The sequence below is a fragment of the Trachypithecus francoisi genome, unplaced genomic scaffold, assembly GCF_009764315.1.
Source record: "Trachypithecus francoisi isolate TF-2019V2 unplaced genomic scaffold, Tfra_2.0 Contig00384, whole genome shotgun sequence".
Taxonomy (NCBI): Eukaryota; Metazoa; Chordata; class Mammalia; order Primates; family Cercopithecidae; genus Trachypithecus; species Trachypithecus francoisi.
Genome location: NW_022680607.1, coordinates 95,064 through 105,088, shown reverse-complemented (window position 1 = coordinate 105,088; position 10,025 = coordinate 95,064).

Sequence of the window (10,025 nt, the reverse complement as noted above, 5' to 3'; positions counted from 1 at the left end):
CGGGCGCCTGTAGTCCCAGCTACTCGGGAGGCTGAGGCAGGAGAATGGCGTGAACCCGGGAGGCGGAGCTTGCAGTGAGCTGAGATCCGGCCACTGCACTCCAGCCTGGGCGACAGAGAGAGACTCCGTCTCAAAAAAAAAAAAAAAAAAAAAAAAAAAGATTTCATTCCCAATTCATTGTTTGATAGAGCTATGTTTAGGCCATTTCTGCACGCAAATATGACCCCATCTGAGCAACCTCAAACAGGCTTTCCATGAAACTACAAGGAAGTGATGTGTGGCACCATGCTAGTTTTGTCTGTCTCTAATATGATTCCAGTATTTTTTTATATTTCCAGTTGTCTGCTACTAGCAGACAATAACATGACAGGCTTGTGACTTCTTATGAAAAAAAGAGTTCCCGTTAAATAAATAGCTTTAGCTTTTTCAGGGGATTATGATCAAAAGTGATTTAGTACATCTTAAACGATATCTCATTTCTACATGAAAAGAAGTTATAGAATCTTCATAGAGTTCTATGAGAAAAATATGCTTGCTATATTTTTCTCATAAGAAAAAAGAAAAAAATGAGAAAAAGTAAGAAAAAATTCATTCCTAGGCTTTTCCTTGATCTTCAAAGGGACATAGAGTTCAATGGTTCCTTGGGTTATCATTTTGAGATTTTATTCCTTATTTTGCCTTAGGTAATGATAGAAGATATATATGGCCAGACACATATGTGTAAACTTTTCAATGCATTTTGATAATAAAATATCACAATATTTTATAATGCTTTGTGCAAACAATTATGCATCTGTTCTTTCTTAGTAGGTGGCATATTTTATTTACTTTTGTTGTTCTGTGAATGCCTTTTTCTTTGTAAATGCTAACTGATAGCTCTCACATATGCTACAAATGGATAAATACATTTGATAATGGGATGATTGTTTTAGCTTTGGCCAGCTGCACAGTTGAGGAAGCTCTCTGCAGGCCTGATTTGGAAAACTAAGCCCTCTTTGGTGAAGCTCCTGAGATGACACTGCCTGAAACTGAGTGTTTGGATTTGTTATTTCTACTACTATTCATTCTTGTGTCACTATGTCTTGAGTTGTGTTCAACACACTAATGCCTTAACAGTTGCAAATACAAAGCCTTAGCTGAGTAAACCTTCAAGTGACAGCAAAAATTCTACTGAAAGAAAATCAAGAGGCAGAGAATTGTGTCATTCCAATGGGAGCTCATTTGTCAATTCCTTCCTGTAAATCCAGCCATCACAAACTTGTTTCACATTCACAGTAGCTCTAAGGGGCAGGCACTTGCATTACTCCCCTTTCATAATGGAAGCTGTTTAGACTTGGAAACATGCCCCCTTGGACAGGAAAATTTGATGGATAACAGGATGGTATATCCTCATATCCCAATCTTTCGCCAAAAATTATTCAGCAAACAACTGTAAGTCAAGGTCCTGCATAAAAATCTTAGCTAAGTATCAAGTAAAGAAATATAACAAGGACCAAGATGCTTTGGTATATGTGAACTCCTAAATCCTTTAGATGTTGTTGGCCTCAATCATGTTGTGAAGGCACGCAGGAGAAATACATACAAACACATGCATATATGCATATATGTACATGTATGTGTACATTATATATGTGTATACATGTACCTATCCTGTATATGTATGTATGTATAGAGTCATAAACAGCATAACATTTGGACAACTATAGATCACATATATGATGATGGTCTCATGAGATTAAAATACCATATTTTTATTGTACCTTTTCTGTGTTTAGATAAGTTTAGATGAAACAATACTTATCATTGTGTTATGGTTGCCTAGGGTATTCTCTCAAGTTACATGCTGTACAGGTTTGTAGCCTGGAAGCACTAGGCTATACAATAGAGTCTAGGTATGCTATAGGCTATAACTCTAGTTTTGTGTAAGTACATTACATGATGTTTGCACAATGATGAAATTGCCTAATGATACTTTTCTCAGAACCCTATTGTTAAGTGATGCATGACTGTATATGTTTACATTATATATACTGTATATGTACATATGCATAGATGCATATGTTACACATTTACATATATACATAAATATTACATACTTTAAATTCCTGAATATGTCAATCCCATTAAATATGTATGCACACACAGTCTTAATCACACACACTCATATATACTTACACATCTGTAATACATTTATGCTCATATATACATTCCTGTGTGTGTGCATGTGTGTGTGTGTATGTCTGTGTGTGAGTGTATTACATTAGTCCTTTTCATCTGTGAAATCACATTCTGCAGTTTCATTTACTGTGGTGAACTGTGGTCTAAAAATATTTGAGTACTTTAATAAGATATTTTGAAAGAAACAACATTCACATAACATTTATGACATTATAATTGTTCTATTTTATTAGTTATTGTTAATCCCTTACTCCCTCTACTTTATAAATTAACCTTAATAATAAGTGTATATATGTAATAAAATATGTAGTGTATAAAGGGTTTGGTACTATCTGTGACTTCAGGTATCCATTGGGAGTCTTGGAATGCATTCTGCTTGGAAAAGGAGCATTACACTATACACTCACATATAGACACATGCATATACATATACATAATTTATATATAGACATATTCACAGATATGACTGCACTTAAATCTCTAAGAATGGCATTTTCATTAAATGTATACAAATAAATATGTATATACATGCATACATATATACATATTAACCAAATGTCATCTTCAGGCATTCAAAGTCTAATTTTTAGCAAATTTCAGTTGCAGGGAGAATCACTCTTGTTTTGACTATCTTATGCATTCTTGCTCATTTTGAATAACTCAAGGAATGCTAAAATTATATGCATCTATTCAGCGAATCCCTACTGAATATCTCCACTGTCCCAGGCCCTGTGCTGGGTTGGTGTTAAAATTGAAGAAAAAAACTTCTCACACCATAAAACTCGAGGGAAAGGCAGAGAAACACAGAAGCAAGGAGAGGCAGTGGGTGTTGGAGATGCCATCCATGCTAATAAGTGGTGCTAATAAATGTCTGGACGCCCTTAACATAGTCTGGGAAGATTGGGAATATATTCTGTCTGAAGAAACCCCTAGGCCAGGTCTTCACAGCTCTGTAGAAGAATTATTGGTGGGTGTTGTGCTGTGGGGAGGATAGTATTCCACATCTCTGAAGTGAGAAGACAGAGGAAGACATAGGGAGACATGGCTTCTGCATCATGGGTGAAAAATATAAGGTGTTTTTTAGAAAGGTGTGAAAAATGAGACAGAAAGAAACTGGCTGATAAAAAACATCCAACTGCAAGACAGGGAGTTTGCGCTTTGTCCTGAAGTCAATTGAGAGACACCAATGATTGCACCAAAGTGGTTTATGAGTGTATTTAGTTGAGAGGTTTAGCAGTAATTCTCTAAAGTTCGCATACTTAGGAATACACAGGATGTCAACTTAACAGACATTATTGAACTGTGGTTTAGTGAACCTGTGTCTGAATTTCCAAGAAGTTCTCTAAGTGATGCACTTGTTGCTGGTTCTCATCTAACCCCAACTCATTTAGGTTACAAAGGATGGAGAACTGTCCACTTTAGCAGTAACCATGAAAATCATCTGCATTGGAGTGAGAGGGCTCTGGATGCAAGGAAAGCATTAAGGAGCCAGAGCAATCAGAAATTAATTACTCTCCTCTTTTTAAGGGTGATGGAGACAGTAATAAGACAAGAATAAGAAAGTGAAAAAGAAAAAGATAAAATATTGCATCATTTTTTGGCTATGTGTACCAGAAGTGATAAAGTGTAGTCATCAAAAACCACCTGGAACCACAACCTGTCATTAAGCGTGGGTTTAGGAACTTGTTTCGACAGAGAGGAGAATGATGAGCTACCTTGGAGTCAGGCTCAGATGGGCTGGTCAAGGGTTTGGGCTTAGACTGGGTTGTTTTATAAGTGCTCAGAGGGGCAAAAATTGTTCCTGGATTGGTTGCTATCAGGATAATGGGGATGTCAATAACCTTTAGCCAGAAAGTGACAGGACCAGAGCATGTCTAGCATTGTCTTTGGTAAAAATAAGCAGTAGAAGAGAAGGGGATTTGGGGTCATCTTTGGTGGTTACAGACTGTTCATATTTCTGTCTTATTCCATGCTGGCTGTGGGCTGCCTTCCTCTGATGTGAAAGTTCTTTCAATTATTTTTATGTGCAGGTAGATGCACCTTGACTTAGTCACTATATAGCAGGCCAGTTCTAGCAGCCAGATATAAGGGCTGTTTTTGTTGTTTCTCAGAACTTCCAGGAAATATATGCATATGTCACATCTCCTAGGCCACCTGGTTCAAAAAAAAAAGAAAGAAAGAAGAAAAAAAGGTTATGCTAACAAAGTAAAAGTGATAATTTCTCTGCAAAATCTTATTAATATATTGAGAGAAACTGGGATACAAACAAAGTCCACTGTACCTCTGCCTTACTCTAAAATGACCATCCATGTAAATACTTAGAACATGCACAAATAATATGGTTTCCTCTAGAAGCAAGAGAACTAGGAAAAATGAGAAAAATTAGCCAGGAGAAAACCCTGCCTGAAATTAACAGGTGACATTCTTAAAGTGGAATGTTCCAACTAGTTCTTGAGGTCACTGGTTCCTAAAAGGACTGGAGAGGTAGTCCTTGGAGACTAAGACAAATTGCCAACAGTTACAGCTGGAAGGATGCTGGAAAGAGAAATCTTTCTCAGCTATGGGCCCTAAACACAAGAACTTAGACTCGGCAGAAAGGAAATGGAAAGACGCATTTCTGACACACCAAAATTTAACCCTAAAAATTCTCATAAAAACTGAAATCTCAGATGGTGCCCGATTTCTAATATTAGAACCACTATTATGCTTCAGTGGTACAATTGGTTAAACTAGTTTCTTGTGGGCTCAGATATTAGCTTTATTTTTTATGCAACATCTGTTTCTACAAGTATATACATTATGATCACAGATTTCAAACTAGCATGTTTGGCCTGCCTAGGTTATTGGACGTTGTTTCTAATATTTAAAGAGTAATTACAGTTTTTAGATTATAGTAACAGAAAAGTACTTTACAATTTATAAGGATAAATGTTACATGCAGACAAACTTTTCAAACAAATGCTTAAGAGATTTTCTAAAAGCATTGATTCAACTATTTGCAGAGGAATCACTTGTTTCAACTTTTAAAACTTTCAGATAATCGTCAAAATGTATTGTTTTATGTAAAGTTACATGCATTAAGTTATTTAATCCTTTTACTGGTTCCAGGGTGCAGACTCTCAGTTTACAGATGAGGAAACTGGGATACAGAACATTAAATGAATTGCTCAAGGTTGCAGACTTAGCACATAAAATTTCTAGTGTTCCAATCATATTGTTTTGTTTTTATTTTTTTATTTTATTTTTTAAATTATACTTTAAGTTCTAGGATACATGTGCACAACGTGCAGGTTTGTTACATATGTATACTTGTGCCATGTTGGTGAGCTGCACCCATCAACTCATCAGCAAGAGCATGTGCTTGTTTGCTAACTATTCTCTAAAAAACCTGGTTATTGCAGAAATATATGCCTCCTGTAGACATTTTGGGGAAGAAAAAAATCACTGTCATCTCTCTATTTACAGAGAATGTTGATAGCTTTATATCATAAAACTTGTCATGTACACACACACACACACACACACACAAACAGAGTAGATTCAGAGTGCTTATAGAGTTCTGTAAAGTGCCCATTTAAAACACAGTTTCTCAGTTTTACACATGATTTTATTTTACTTCTGCTTATTTTGCTTTGTGCTCATTTTTTGTCTGAAATGGCACTTTAAAACCCTGGTTTTGCCTGCATCTCACCTGAATTCACACAGAGAGTGCATGGAACTTGGAAAATTAAGGTTAGAGAGCACAAAGGAGACACCGGTGCCCATGGAAACATTGTGAATAATGCTTAGTATAGAAGAAAGCAGGCTTGGCTTGCTACAGAAGGTACCCGAAAATGTGTTAAATAGGACTGGCTTTCAAAAGCAGCACTCTTTGAATGAGATGAAACCCCAGGACACCTGCTCCTAGCTAACAATGTCCATGAACTGCCTAACCTGTGTGATCAGTGCACGCACTTTGTGAAATATGTGGCTATTATCAGAACCCCACCAGCACTGTGTCATCCCCATCAGACCATGGGCAAAATCCCTTTTCTCCAGACTTGGGCAATGGGAGAAAACATTATGTCCCTACCTGAGTGCTTCAGAATCTCCTTCCTCTGTCCTCAAATACTATTAGAAGTACTTTCAGCAGTAGACCCAGGGCAGATCCCCACTTCCAAATCCAACTACTTTGGATTAAGGTTGTTATTTAGGCAGAGTGATTCCACCTTAAGGATCTATCAAATATTTAAGTAAGAATGCATTTAAGTGTGAATATTTCTTATACTTAAGTTCTGAATGTGCAGTATTTTTCATCCTGTCCTTCCCCACCTCTGAAATTCAAATTCTATATGCTGGCTTGCTCCTGAGAGAAAAAAGAAATTTAGCAGGATACATGGTCACTATTTATACCCTTTAGCCACAATTTTCTTATAAACCTAAGTGGAACCCATTGTATAACAAGTTCTTACTTTGTTCTTCCAATCCAGGGAATAGTTTTCAAACTCACTTAAGGGTATCTTATGCACTGGCAGAAACAAAGTACAAACTAATGTTTTAAGATGTGTGTCTCTTAATTTAGGGGTATATATAAAACAGTTTGTAATAGGGAGGGTTAACATTTTGCAATCTCAATTAACTATTAGGGTAACTGAGGAAAATAACAATTTACAGCATGTTGGCACACAAGTATTTCAAATTATGTGAGTCTTTTATGAAAGACTCCACCATATATGCTGGAGAAAAAAATACTAATATTTATTTCTTAAAAAATAAAGCTGATGGTTGTTTAAACGGTCCCTGGAAAGATTATTTCCATGTTAGGCCTGTAGGAAGAATGCATGGTTTTGACTTCTCACATTTTGAAGCAATGGGCTGCAACTTCAAATTAATGATATTAATATAGGTGTTTACTGTACAAAAAATAGAGAAAATAGATATTCACTTGTGAGCCATGTAAATTAAACCTTAAAGTTACCTTTGTCCTCTGCAGAGTTTTGGCCCTTTCAGTTTTCAGGAAAAGTAATTTAATTGAACAAGCATTCACATTGCTGCCAGAACTTCTAGAGCCTAAGGATTATTATCTTGTTTTCTAGTCCAAGATGCCATAGAAAGCCTTTCATTTAATTATCTCATTTACCGTAATGTATTTTGTCACCTATTTAAATTGAAAAAAATATCAGAACCATGTGATACAATATTTCTATTAAAAAACAGCATAAATTTGACTTTTGTTATATTAATCCATCAGATAATTACTATAAGCAGGTACCATGGCAAGTCCTTTAACAAATAAATAGTGTACAGGTTGAGCCTATCCTGGTTTTATTCTTCATAGATGGGCAAATATTCACACAATTTTACCCTGTAGCAGTTATCCTGAATTAATAGGACTTGGAACAATAGTTCAATTTCCCACCCTTTTTAAGCTATCTTGATGAAGAGGCAGATCAAGTATTTTTTGCATTTTTTATTTTTTTATTTCCTTTTTTAGGGTTAGAAGCTATGTATAATATTAAACTCTTTTTTCTCATTTTCTTTCTTTCCTTCCTTCCTTCCTTCCTTCCTTCCTTCCTTCCTTCCTTCCTTCCTTCCTTCCTTCCTTCCTTTCTTTCTTTCTTTCTTTCTTTCTTTCTTCTTTCTTTCTTGACAAATTCTCTACTACACAGGCTGAAGTGCAGTGGTGCAATCTTGGAGGAGTGTGGTGTTGCAATGTTGGCTCACTACAACTTCCACCTCCCAGGTTCAAGGGATTTTCCCACTTTAGCCTCTTGAGTAGCTGGGACTACAGGCACATGCCATCCAGCATGGCTAATTTTTGTATTTTTTTGTAGAGATGAATTTTCACCATTTTGGGCAGGCTGGTCTTGAACTCCTGACCTCAAGTGATTTTCCACCTTCTGCCTCCCAAAGTGCTGGGATTACAGGTGTGAACCACAGTGCCTGAACTTTTTCTCATTTTCTTCCAGGTTGATCCATGGGATACTCAGTAAGAAAAACTCAGTTTTCCTTATGAAAGAATAATAGTAGAAGTGATGATGGTGATGATGAGGAGGAGGAGGAGGAAGAGCAGAAGGAGGAGTATATAGATCAGTGACAGCTCCCCACAATAAAAATAAAAAGGGAAATCAGAATGGGCATGTTTAAAGTATAGATGAAGATAGAGACATTTGACAATGTAAAATTGGGAAGCACTGTAGAAGCAGGACCAAGTGAAAGGCAAGACAACATGATCTGGAAGACACTGTATCCCCCAGAGAGGAAGAGGAAAGGAAAACCAGAAAAAGGGAAGGAGCGTTCTTGGCTGTCTGGGAAGGGAGGACTCCTGGTTGTCCTAAAATTCCCTGTTACAGGACACATTGTCTACATAGCAACCCCTGTCTGATGAGTCTCTTTTCCTTTCAGTCAAAAATCCAAGATAAGCTATCAGTATTGACACAAAACTTATTGATGACTCAAGAGCTCATTTGGATGTTCATAGATTTTACAACTCTTCTTCCCCTTAGATTTTATCCCTGTTGCTACAGGTGTTTAAGCACTTTATCAAGAATATTGTTATTTCTGGTAAAAGACATGTGAGAGAAGAGATTAAAAATATGTGACATAATGGGAGTATTCCATCTCTTCTGTCCTCATAGCACATCTTTTTTTGAACAAATCTCCTTTAAACAAGTCTTCCTGTAAACAACTCTCACTAGCTATTCTAATTCCATGATCTTCACACCTATGTCTCTCTCCACTGGGCTTCAGCACATTTTCTTTATTCTATCACACATCTCATTCGGGATAAGATTCCTTATGTTTATTTCTGAGTTACAATAACAATATCACCGGAGATGCTGGGTGAGGTGGCTCACACTTGTACTCTCAGTATTTTGGGAGGCTAAGGCGGGTAAATCACTTGAGGTCAGGACTTCAAGAGAAGCCTGGCCAACATAGTGAAACCCTTTCTCTACTAAATATACAAAAATTAGCCAGGGTTGGTGGCCCGCGACTATAATCCCAGTTACTTAGGAGAGTGAGGCAGGAGAATCCCTTGAACCTGGAAGGCAGAGGCTGCAGTGAGCTGAGATCATACCACTGCACTCTGGCTTGGGGAACAGCACAAGACTCACTTATTGGGGGAAAAAAAAAACAAAAACAAAAACAAAAAAAAACTGCCATGTTAGTTACACATGGGCTGCACCTGGTACACTTCATTACTAATCAAATTCTGCATTTTTAGTGATTAGTCTCCAAGACAAATGGATGGTAAAAATGACATGAAGACAAGGAAGTTCCTGCCTGTTTTCTTGTAATAACAAGTCCAGTTTAAAAACAGTAAGATAGGGCTGGGCGTGGTGGCTCACGTCTATAATCCCAGTACTTTGGGAGGCCAAGGCAGGCAGATCACAAGGTCAGGAGTTTCAGACCAGCCTAGCTGACATGGTGAAACCCCATCTCTACTGAAAATGCAGAAATTAGCTGGAAACAGTGGTGGGCGCCTGCAGTCCCAGATACTCAGGAGCCTGAGGCAGAATCACTTGAGCCCAGAAGGTGGATGTTGCAGTGAGCTGAGATAATCCCACTGCACTCCAGTTTGGGCAACAGAGCAAGACTCCATCTAAAAAGATTAAAACAACAACAACGACAACACCGTAAGGTAGCTTCTTTCACCCAAGTGATTTGGATTGGATCATATTGTTAACTTATTGGAATGTCAGTGACATATCAGCAGCACTCGGAAAAGACAAGCACCCAACAGAAAGCCTAATGCACCTTGAGTTCTGAATAAACACCTCTTAGGTACGAATGAAAAATATGTATATTTGTTGCTCGTCCGTTTCAAAGACAACAATATACAAAGATCAGTTGAAATTATAGCTTCT